Consider the following 11,803-nt stretch of genomic DNA (forward strand, 5'->3'; position numbering starts at 1 on the left):
TGCCAGAAGATGTTTATGGACACGACAGTGGTCAGGTGATGCAGATTCCAAACGGCACATGGAAGTATTGCCGTATAAAGGGGAGGAGTTATTTGGGGTCGGTCCATCGGACCTGGTGGCCTCGGCAACAGCTGGAAAATCCACCTTTTTTACCCCAAATCACATCTCAGCAGAAAAAGACACCGTCTTTTCAGCCTCAGTCCTTTCGTCCCCATAAGGGCAAGCGGGCAAAAGGCCAATCATATCTGCCCAGGGATAGAGGAAAGGGAAGAAGACTGCAGCAGGCAGCCCATTCCCAGGAACAGAAGCCCTCCACAGCTTCTGCCAAGTCCTCAGCATGACGCTGGGGCCGTACAAGCGGACTCAAGTGCGGTGGGGGGTCGTCTCAAGAGTTTCAGCGCGTAGTGGGCTCACTCGCAAGTGGACCCCTGGATCCTACAAGTAGTATCCCAGGGGTACAGACTGGAAATTCGAGACGTCTCCCCCTCGCAGGCTCCTGATGTCTGCTTTACCAACGTCTTCCTCCGACAGGGAGGCAGTATTGGAAACAATTCACAAGCTGTATTCCCAGCAGGTGATAATCAAAGTACCCCTCCTACAACAAGGAAAGGGGTATTATTCCACACTATATTGTGGTACTGAAGCCAGACGGCTCGGTGAGACCTATTCTAAATGGGAAATCTTTGAACACTTACATACAAAGGTTCAAATCAAGATGGAGTCACTCAGAGCAGTGATAGCGAACCAGGAAGAAGGGGACTATATGGTGTCCCTGGACATCAAGGATGCTTACCTCCATGTCCCAAATTGCCCTTCTCACCAAGGGTACCTCAGGTTCGTGGTACGGAACTGTCACTATCAGTTTCAGACGCTGCCGTTTGGATTGTCCACGGCACCCCGGGTCTTTACCAAAGTAATGGCCAAAATGATGATTCTTCTTCAAAGAAAAGGCGTTTTAATTATCCCTTACTTGGACGATCTCCCGATAAGGGCAAGGTCCAGAGAACAGTTGGAAGTCGGAGTAGCACTATCTCAAGTAGTTCTACGACAGCACGGGTGGATTCTAAATATCCAAAATCACAGCCGTTTCCGACGACACGTCTGCTGTTCCTAGGGATGGTTCTGGACACAGTCCAGAAAAAGGTGTTTCTCCCGGAGGAGAAAGCCAGGGAGTTATCCGAGCTAGTCAGGAACCTCCTAAAACCAGGAAAAGTGTCAGTGCATCATTGCACAAGAGTCCTGGGAAAAATGGTGGCTTATTACGAAGCGATTCCATTCGGCAGATTCCACGCAAGAACTTTTCAGTGGGATCTGCTGGACAAATGGTCCGGATCGCATTTTCAGATGCATCAGCGGATAACCCTATCTCCAAGGACAAGGGTGTCTCTCCTGTGGTGGTTACAGAGTGCTCATCTTCTAGAGGGCCGCAGATTCGGCATTCAGGATTGGATGCTGGTGACCATGGAGGCCAGCCTGAGAGGCTGGGGAGCAGTCACACAGGGAAAAAATTTCCAGGGAGTGTGATCAAGTCTGGAGATTTTTCTCCACATAAATATACTGGAGCTAAGGGCAATTTACAATGCTCTAAGCTTAGCAAGACCTCTGCTTCAAGGTCAGCCGGTATTGATCCAGTGGGACAACATCACGGCAGTCGCCCACGTAAACAGACAGGGCGGCACAAGAAGCAGGAGGGCAATGGCAGAAACTGCAAGGATTTTTCGCTGGGCGGAAAATCATGTGATAGCACTGTCAGCAGTGTTCATTCCGGGAGTGGACAACTGGGAAGCAGACTTCCTCAGCAGGCACAACCTCCACCCGGGAGAGTGGGGACTTCATCGGGAAGTCTTCCACATGATTGTGAACCGTTGGAAAAGACCAAAGGTGGACATGATGGCGTCCCGCCTGAACAAAAAACTGGACAAGTATTGCGCCAGGTCAAAAGACCCTCAGGCAATAGCTGTGGACGTTTCTGGTAACACCGTGGGTGTACCAGTCGGTGTATGTCTTCCCTCCTCTGCTTCTCATACCCAAGGTATTGAGAATTATAAGACGTAGAGGAGTAAGAACTATACTCGTGGCTCCGGATTGGCCAAGAAGGACTTGGTACCCGGAACTTCAAGAGATGCTCACAGAGGACTCATGGCCTCTGCCGCTAAGAAGGGACTTGCTTCAGCAAGTACCATGTCTGTTCCAAGACTTACCGCGGCTGCGTTTGACGGCATGGCGGTTGAACGCCGGATCCTAAGGGAAAAAGGCATTCCGGAAGAGGTCATTCCTACCCTGGTCAAAGCCAGGAAGGAGGTGACCGCACAACATTATCACCACATGTGGCGAAAATATGTTGCGTGGTGTGAGGCCAGGAAGGCCCCATGAAGAAATTTCAACTCGGTCGTTTCCTGCATTCCTGCAAACAGGAGTGTCTATGGGCCTCAAATTGGGGTCCATTAAGGTTCAAATTTCGGCCCTGTCGATTTTCTTCCAGAAAGAATTGGCTTCAGTTCCTGAAGTCCAGAAGTTTGTCAAGGGAGTACTGCATATACAACCCCCTTTTGTGCCTCCAGTGGCACTGTGGGATCTCAACGTAGTTCTGGGATTCCTAAAATCACATTGGTTTAAACCGCTCAAATCTGTGGATTTGAAATATCTCACAGGGAAAGTGACCATGCTGTTGGCCCTGGCCTCGGCCAGGCGAGTGTCAGAATTGGCGGAGTTTGTCTCAAAAAAGCCCATATCTGATTGTCCATTCGGACAGGGCAGAGCTGCGGACTCATCCCCAGTTTCTCCCTAAGGTGGTGTCAGTGTTTCACCTGAACCAGCTTATTGTGGTACCTGCGGCTACTAGGGACTTGGAGGACTCCAAGTTGCTAGATGTTGTCAGGGCCCTGAAAATATAGTTTCCAGGACGGCTGGAGTCAGGAAAACTGACTTGCTGTTATCCTGTATGCACCCAACAAACTGGGTGCTCTTGCTTCTAAGCAGACGATTGCTAGTTGGATGTGTAGTACAATTCAGCTTGCACATTCTGTGGCAGGCCTGCCACAGCCAAAATATGTAAATGCCCATTCCACAAGGAAGGTGGGCTCATCTTGGGCGGCTGCCCGAGGGGTCTCGGCTTTACAACTTTGCCGAGCTGATACTTGGTCAGGGGCACACCCTGACTGAGGAGGACCTGGCGTTCTCTCATTCGGTGCTGCAGAGTCATCTGCACTCTCCCGCCCGTTTGGGAGCTTTGGTATAATCCCCATGGTCCTGATGGAGTCCCCAGCATCCACTTAGGACGTTGGAGAAAATAAGAATTTACTTACCGATAATTCTATTTCTCGTAGTCCGTAGTGGATGCTGGGCGCCCATCCCAAGTGCGGATTGTCTGCAATATTTGTACATAGTTATTGTTACAAAAATCGGGTTATTATTGTTGTGAGCCATCTTTTCAGAGGCTCCGCTGTTATCATGCTGTTAACTGGGTTCAGATCACAGGTTGTACAGTGTGATTGGTGTGGCTGGTATGAGTCTTACCCGGGATTCAAAATCCTTCCTTATTGTGTACGCTCGTCCGGGCACAGTATCCTAACTGAGGCTTGGTGGAGGGTCATAGGGGGAGGAGCCCGTGCACACCACCTGATCCTAAAGCTTTTACTTTTGTGCCCTGTCTCCTGCGGAGCCGCTAATCCCCATGGTCCTGACGGAGTCCCCAGCATCCACTACGGACTACGAGAAATAGAATTATCGGTAAGTAAATTCTTATTTTTTTGATGCAATATTGAACATTTTTGGCCTTTCCTGCCGACTCTCCGGGAATATCAGACTCCCAAAATAGTGCTTCAAATCCTGGAAGCCCAGAAGAGTCTTACTATATCCCTGAAGCCGTTCCAGCATGAGACGGTGACCGGAACCCAGAATGGCGACGCGTTTCGCCTGAACGGTTTTCATCCACTGGAAGCCTTCTGTTTCAGGGTATTATGGCAAATCTTGCGTCATTGCGTATAGGATCGTGTTTGCTTGAACGCAGCCACAACCTTGGTTCCAGTCCGATATGGTCACAGTCCACTATTTCCCCAATACTTTGGGAATGGTCCCCGGCAGCTCTGCTCGGCGGCATTCCTACAAGGTGTAAGTCACTGTTGTGACGCTGAGCTCGGAGGAATGTCAGTCCATGTATGTCAGGCATGTCCAAACTGCGGCCCTCCAGCTGTTGAGAAACTACACATCCCAGCATGCCCTGACACAGCTTTAGCATTCTCTGACAGCAAAACTGTGTCAGGGCATGCTGGGATATGTAGTTTCACAACAGCTGGAGGGCCACAGTTTGGACATGCCAGATGTATGTGGATTATATGAGAATGTTGTGTTTCCACGTTTCGGTTATCTCATCACAACTGTCCGGGTGGAATGCGGAGAATGAGACCTGATGGGTGAGTTGTAGAAGCTCCTCACATGCTGCAAGGGCTTTTTGCAGCCTCATTGTGTGGCTGGATGATCAGCAGTAAGTGCACGTTGTGTAGAGTACATATGAACCGCTGCAAGCCTGCAGTATATATGCTGGATGTTTAGGAAGTGTACAGCACATTATGGGGCTAATTCAGGTTTGTTAGCAAACCAAAAAAGCGCACTAATGGGCAAAACCATGTGCACTGCAGGGGAGGCAGATGTAACATGTGCAGAGAGAGATAGATTTGGGTGGGGTGTGTTCAAACTGAAATCTAAATTGCAGTGTAAAAATAAAGCAGCCAGTATTTACCCTGCACAGAAACATAATAACCCACCCAAATCTCTCTCTCTGCACATGTTACATCGGCCTCCCCTGCAGTGCACATGGTTTTACCCATTAGTGTGTTTTTTTTTAGTTTGCTAACAAACCTGAATAACCTCCTCTATCTTCTCTGAGTGATGCGTTGGTGATGTAAGGCTGAAGTCACAAGTCCCTGCAGGGAGTGGTATTCAGTATGCCGGCTGTTGGGATCCCAGCGCTCAGTATACCGGCGCCGGAATTCCGACACCCGTCATACCGACAACTATTCTCCCTCTTGGGGGTCTACGACCCCCCCTGGCGGGAGAATAAGCCACCGTGCCCGCAGCATGACGAGCGCAGCAAGCCCTCAAGTGGCTCATTTGCACTCGCCTCGCTGTTGGTATGTCGGCGGTTGGGATCCCGGCGCCGGGAACTTGACCGCCGGCAAAACATACTACATCCTCTGCAGGAGCCAGGCGAGTATTGTATACAGTCACACATGGAACAAATCTGATTTCTCCGCTACGGATACGTGTGAAATCAGGATTCCAGAAATAATCGTCATTTGTTTCATTATTGAATAATAAACTGTTGCTTCTTAATTAGTTCGATATTACTTAGTAAAACTTCCCGTGGGACTTGTCCTTATTTACGGCGCAGTTTCCTGCCAATAAAGAGTTAATTCCAGGCGATGTTTGCAGAGTACAGTCAGGTTAGTCAGAACACTCGCCCTATTAGGGCACAGACATACATTTCCCCTTGTGTCCCACAGAGGGTCTCAGGAAATATAGTACTGTAATTCTCAGGCATGCCTGCAGCCAAACATTGCGATGTCGCATTAAATCCCCCCCCCCCCCAGGGAGTAACAGTCATTCCAATATAACATTGGTAAATGTGTCGTTATTCATCCCACATTGACAGAACTTACACTTGTGTATTTGACATTATTATTTTTGCTTTGATTGTTCGGCTGAGCCGGATTACCGCCTCATAGCACTGGGGTCTTGGGTTCAATTCCCACCAGGGCCCTAACTGTTCGGTGTTTGTATATTCCACTTATGTTTGCTCGGGTTTCCTCCCACACTCCAAAAATATGCTGGTAGGTTAATGAGCTATTGACTAAAAAAAGAAAATTAACCCTAGTGTGTAAGTGAGAACATGTGGAAGCCAATGTAGATAGATAGATAGATAGAGATATATATATATATATATATATATATATATACATATACACACACACACACACACACACACACACACACACACACACACACACACACTAAGCTCCCCTGGGGCAGGGGCTGATGTAAGTAGGCAATCACTGATGTTATTATGTAATAGTTGCTGCCCCCGGGTGCCTGTTGTTGCAGATGCGTAAAAGAGCGGGCTCGCTAGATGTCACGTTACATGGACGCTGGCACCTCGTGAACTCCCCAAGCCGCTGTCACTTCTCCTGTAAGCGGTGACTAATTGGCCTGATATCCCATATCACAGTGCCCTCTCCTAATTATCCTGTAGTCTCCCGAGTCAGTGATGCGCTGCATCCGCCACACACAGACGGCTGGTGCGACCAGGCTCCGCTGATTCATTGCAATGATGGCGACACGGCTCAAGCAGCAGCGATCGCCCAGTTTATACACCGAGAAATGATCTGTATCAGACGGGAGGAAAATGTGGGGTCACTGCTGAATTAAAGTGACCGTTAGGCCGGGCGTTTGAGTATACGCTGTGCTATGTAACAGGTCTATATCCTATAGTACTTCTGCATTGGCCATGGTGTGGCACATGGGTATAGGAGCTGCGCCATTTAGATTGTTGTCTAGCTGGCGCCTCAAATAACGCTAATTTATCAAAGGCCTGTAACGCTGGATCGTTTGTGTGTATAAATTCATGAAAAATGATATCCTTTTATCTGATTTCTTCTTATTTTCCCCTATAGCTATTATTATGACTAGGTCACAGAAATTAACAGAATTCTAACGCGCTCACGCCACGGTATGATCCCAAGCGACGGAGAACGCACCAATCCGTGTCAGGGCTGCATACGGAAACTGCCATCATCATAGCCCAGTATTTACCCCCGTCCCCTGCTGGCCCATAAATAATACGACTCTCCCATAGGTGTCTCAGACTCAGTATTACTGTACCCCTCTTATACTAGATCCCTCCTTCTCTACCCTGTCCTGACTCTCCAGGTGCAAGTGTTAGAATTGTACAAGTCTATGTAGGCATTTATTATTATTATTTATTATTATTAATAACAGTTTCTTATATTGCGCGCCACAATTGGAAACGGGTTATAAAACAAAACTGGGTAATAACGAGCAGTCATAGAGGTAGGAGGGCCCTGCTCGCAAGCTTACACTTTATAGGGAAGTAGGCATTGATACACAAGGATAGGTGCTATCTATCGGGTGTGGTATTGAAAGTCGACAGTAACTAGGTCGACAATGTCTAGGTCGACCACTATTGGTCGACCGTAACCAGGTCGACAGGGTGTCTAGGTCGACAGGGTCTTTAGGTCGACATGTTCTAGGTCGACGGGTCAAAAGGTCGACATGAGTTTTTAATGTTATTTTGGTGTCGTTTTCTTCGTAGAGTGACCGGGAACCCCAATTAGTGCACCGCGTCCCACCCAAATCTACCTCTTTCTGCACATGTTACATCTGCCCCCCCTGCAGTGCACATGGTTTTACCCAACTGCTAAAAAATTTCCTGCTGCGATCAACTTGGAATTACCCCCAAAGTCCTGTAATTTTGAGTGGGAACAGGTAATACATGTGGATGAGAGACGTAGATCTTGTGCGGAGAGGTCGGGTTGGGAGATATTATTATGAGATGAGTGATGAGATGTATGTTGGTGCAGTTTGGTTAATGGCCTTGTGTGTGAGTAAAAGTATTTTATATTGAATACGGTAGAATACCGGTAACCAATGGAGGGACTGACAGAGCGGATCTGCAGACGATGAGCGTCTAGCGAGGAAGATTAGCCTCGCAGCTGCAGTCACAATGGATTGTAGTGGTGAGAGTCTATGTTTGGGAAGACCGGTCAGGAGACTATTACAATAATCAATGCGGGATATAATGAGGGCGTGGATTAGAGTGTTTGCTGTGTCAGACACATGGTGACACATTGAGGTGCGTAGTGTGATCAGATTTCTGCGTCTATAGGGCACATCAGCAGCTGACATTCATTGCCAACTTGTCGCGGTGCACGGTGATAGCATCATGTCACGGGAACAGGTTTGGGTTGGTGTATGGCCTTTGATAACGGCAGGGCAGACGTTCAAGCTGAGCAGCGATCCGGCGGGCCAAGCCTGTCCACCACAGACAGTCACAATATCTTGTAGTGATAAATCACATGGAAAGTTTGTTAGAATGCGTCACTAAAGCGCTGTCTAGTTTTTATGCTTTTTACCGATTTTTCCTGAACACATATAATGATTCACAGATTGACAAATAAATCGGCTTATCCCTAATGCCTGGCCTGTTACCGCCGCTCAGGCTGGTTAGTATTTTTTCCTTGTACTTGTCTGGGCCTAACGCACACATTTTTGTGGCAACTGGACAGGACTATAACTCCCAGCAGGCGCTGACAGTCATAGAGATCCAAGTTTCCCATATCCGCTGGCGCTCGATAACCGCTCACACCTGGAGAACACTGTCGCTCTCCATCTAAGACTGCAGAGATTCCTGTTGTATATGGGAATTACCTTTTGTTTATTTTATTTGGTCTTATCGCCCCTAATCTGCCACCTGTGAGTTCCCTGATCCAGGCAGCGTTCCATGTTCATTGGGGTTAGTTATGTTCTATAATCCTGGCTGAGACGATCGCCGGAGATTATTGCGGATTCCGGACACAGATTCATCTACGATTGTCAGACGTTTGCAGATAAAATGATTTATCTATTCTAATCTTACAGCAAAAACAATCGCCCTGAGATTTACATATATACATACCTAGACACATATCACATACAGCATTCATATATGTTATTTTATATATTCATCTATAGACTGGTGCTTTATATGATCATAGTGTTTCATCTATAGACTGGTGCTTTATATGATCATAGTGTTTCATCTATAGACTGGTGCTTATATTATAGTGTTTCATCTATAGACTGGTGCTTTATATGATCATAGTGTTTCATCTATAGACTGGTGCTTTATATTATCATAGTGTTTCATCTATAGACTGGTGCTTTATATGATCATAGTGTTTCATCTATAGACTGGTGCTTTATATGATCATAGTGTTTCATCTATAGACTGGTGCTTTATATGGTCCTAGTGTTTCATCTATAGACTGGTGCTTTATATGATCATAGTGTTTCATCTATAGACTGGTGCTTTATATGGTCATAGTGTTTCATCTATAGACTGGTGCTTTATATGGTCATAGTGTTTCATCTATAGACTGGTGCTTTATATGATCATAGTGTTTCATCTATAGACTGGTGCTTTATATGATCATAGTGTTTCATCTATAGACTGGTGCTTTATATGATCATAGTGTTTCATCTATAGACTGGTGCTTTATATGATCATAGTGTTTCATCTATAGACTGGTGCTTTATATGGTCATAGTGTTTCGTCTATAGACTGGTGCTTTATATGGTCATAGTGTTTCGTCTATAGACTGGTGCTTTATATGGTCATAGTGTTTCATCTATAGACTGGTGCTTTATATGATCATAGTGTTTCATCTATAGACTGGTGCTTTATATGGTCCTAGTGTTTCATCTATAGACTGGTGCTTTATATGATCATAGTGTTTCATCTATAGACTGGTGCTTTATATGGTCATAGTGTTTCATCTATAGACTGGTGCTTTATATGATCATAGTGTTTCATCTATAGACTGGTGCTTTATATGATCATAGTGTTTCATCTATAGACTGGTGCTTTATATGGTCATAGTGTTTCATCTATAGACTGGTGCTTTATATGGTCATAGTGTTTCATCTATAGACTGGTGCTTTATATGATCATAGTGTTTCATCTATAGACTGGTGCTTTATATGATCATAGTGTTTCATCTATAGACTGGTGCTTTATATGATCATAGTGTTTCATCTATAGACTGGTGCTTTATATGATCATAGTGTTTCATCTATAGACTGGTGCTTTATATGGTCATAGTGTTTCGTCTATAGACTGGTGCTTTATATGGTCATAGTGTTTCGTCTATAGACTGGTGCTTTATATGGTCATAGTGTTTCATCTATAGACTGGTGCTTTATATGATCATAGTGTTTCATCTATAGACTGGTGCTTTATATGATCATAGTGTTTCATCTATAGACTGGTGCTTTATATGATCATAGTGTTTCATCTATAGACTGGTGCTTTATATGATCATAGTGTTTCATCTATAGACTGGTGCTTTATATGATCATAGTGTTTCATCTATAGACTGGTGCTTTATATGATCATAGTGTTTCATCTATAGACTGGTGCTTTATATGGTCATAGTGTTTCATCTATAGACTGGTGCTTTATATGATCATAGTGTTTCATCTATAGACTGGTGCTTTATATGATCATAGTGTTTCATTTATGGATTAAATACATCGTTACTGATAATTATGTAGCCCAGATTATTGGTCACCTTGATACAGGAATGCAAATTATGGTGCAAACCTTAGTCTAGATTAATTCAGATGTGATGCTGTAGCCTGTTGGCTATTGGGGTACAAATACTCTGAAAAGCTGATAATACATACTGGGAAATGTAGTTCCACAATAGAACAACAACAACTTTAAATTAAACCTCCCCAAACCTCATTCGCCACTTGATTATTACATAATATAATGGGAAATTCTTTGTCTTTTGTAATGCGATGTCAGCAAAAGCCCCATTAAGCCAAATGTAACTGTACGACACATGGACTTCTGTTAACCGATAGTCACAAGTTCATGATTGGATGAATGGGTAATTGGGCTGCATTGCCTATCAATAGCCCATCCTTTCCAATGGGGATTTCAAATATCGGTAACCCCATTGAAGTGAATGGGGAAAAAGTCAGGGATGTTTGTGTCTGGTCACCCATGAAAGCTGCGGATTTGATTGTTGCCTTTTATCACGTGCGGAAACATGATATTTTTATTAGCAGTGTATAGTTCTGTGCAATAAGCACCGTGAAAACGTGGTCAATGATCACTTGACATCAGTTTCGTCTCTTGAACATGGGAGTACTTTTGTTTGCTCATTGGCCCTCATTCCGAGTTGATCACTCGCTAGCTGTTTTTTGCAGAGCAGCGATCAGATATCCGCCGCCCACGGGGGAGTGTATTTTCGTAGTAGGTCTGACCTTACTCAGCCGCTGCGATCACTTCAGCCTGTCCGGTCCCGCAATTGACGTCAGACACCCGCCCTGCAAACGCCTGGACACACCTGCGTTTTCCCTACCACTCCCAGAAAACGGTCAGCTGACACCGACAAATGCCCTCTTCCTGTCAATCTTCTTGCGATCGGCTGTGCGAATGGATTCCTCGCTAGAAGTATTGCACAGCAACGATGCTGTTTGTACCCGTACGATGTGCGTGCGCATTGCGTTGCATGCGCAATAGTAACCTGATCGCTACGCTGCAAAAAACGTCAGCGAGCGATCAACTCGGAATGAGGGCCATTATGTCAGCCCTTTTACAAAGTGTTGTTACAAAATAGAAATAAACAGTGTGTGTGTGTGTGTGTGTGTGTGTGTGTGTGTGTGTGTATATATATATATATATATATATATATATAATATAATGTGTAAATGTTTATATGGTTGTGTACAAGCCAATATATAAGGGCTGGCCCTGCTGTATTTACTTTCTCTTCAAAGGGGAATATATTACAGACCTCTGCTTTACTATAAAATTCTTTTATAGATCCGGTTTTCCTTTTTACGCAGAATATTTTAATTAGCTTGAAAGCGAAGGATAGTTTTTTGCATAAGCTGCGCGTCGGTTGTACCCTCCCACCGCACGGTGAGCCGGCTGGCGCGAGGTTTGTGCACAGCTTGTGTGCTGTCCTTTTATATATTTGTCTATTGTTTCTGTTGTATGTTTTGTGCTGTGTAAAAT

General features: G+C 45.3%; 1 protein-coding gene across 6 annotated transcripts in view; it reads left to right on the forward strand.

Annotated features, from left to right (window-relative positions):
- The window catches only part of RALGPS1 (Ral GEF with PH domain and SH3 binding motif 1), a 552,121-nt gene that overhangs the window by 88,333 nt on the left and 451,985 nt on the right, over nt 1-11,803 (forward strand). The gene's annotated exons all lie outside the window — the stretch shown is intronic.

This window comes from Pseudophryne corroboree, chromosome 8 (assembly GCF_028390025.1).
Source record: "Pseudophryne corroboree isolate aPseCor3 chromosome 8, aPseCor3.hap2, whole genome shotgun sequence".
Taxonomy (NCBI): domain Eukaryota; kingdom Metazoa; phylum Chordata; class Amphibia; order Anura; family Myobatrachidae; genus Pseudophryne; species Pseudophryne corroboree.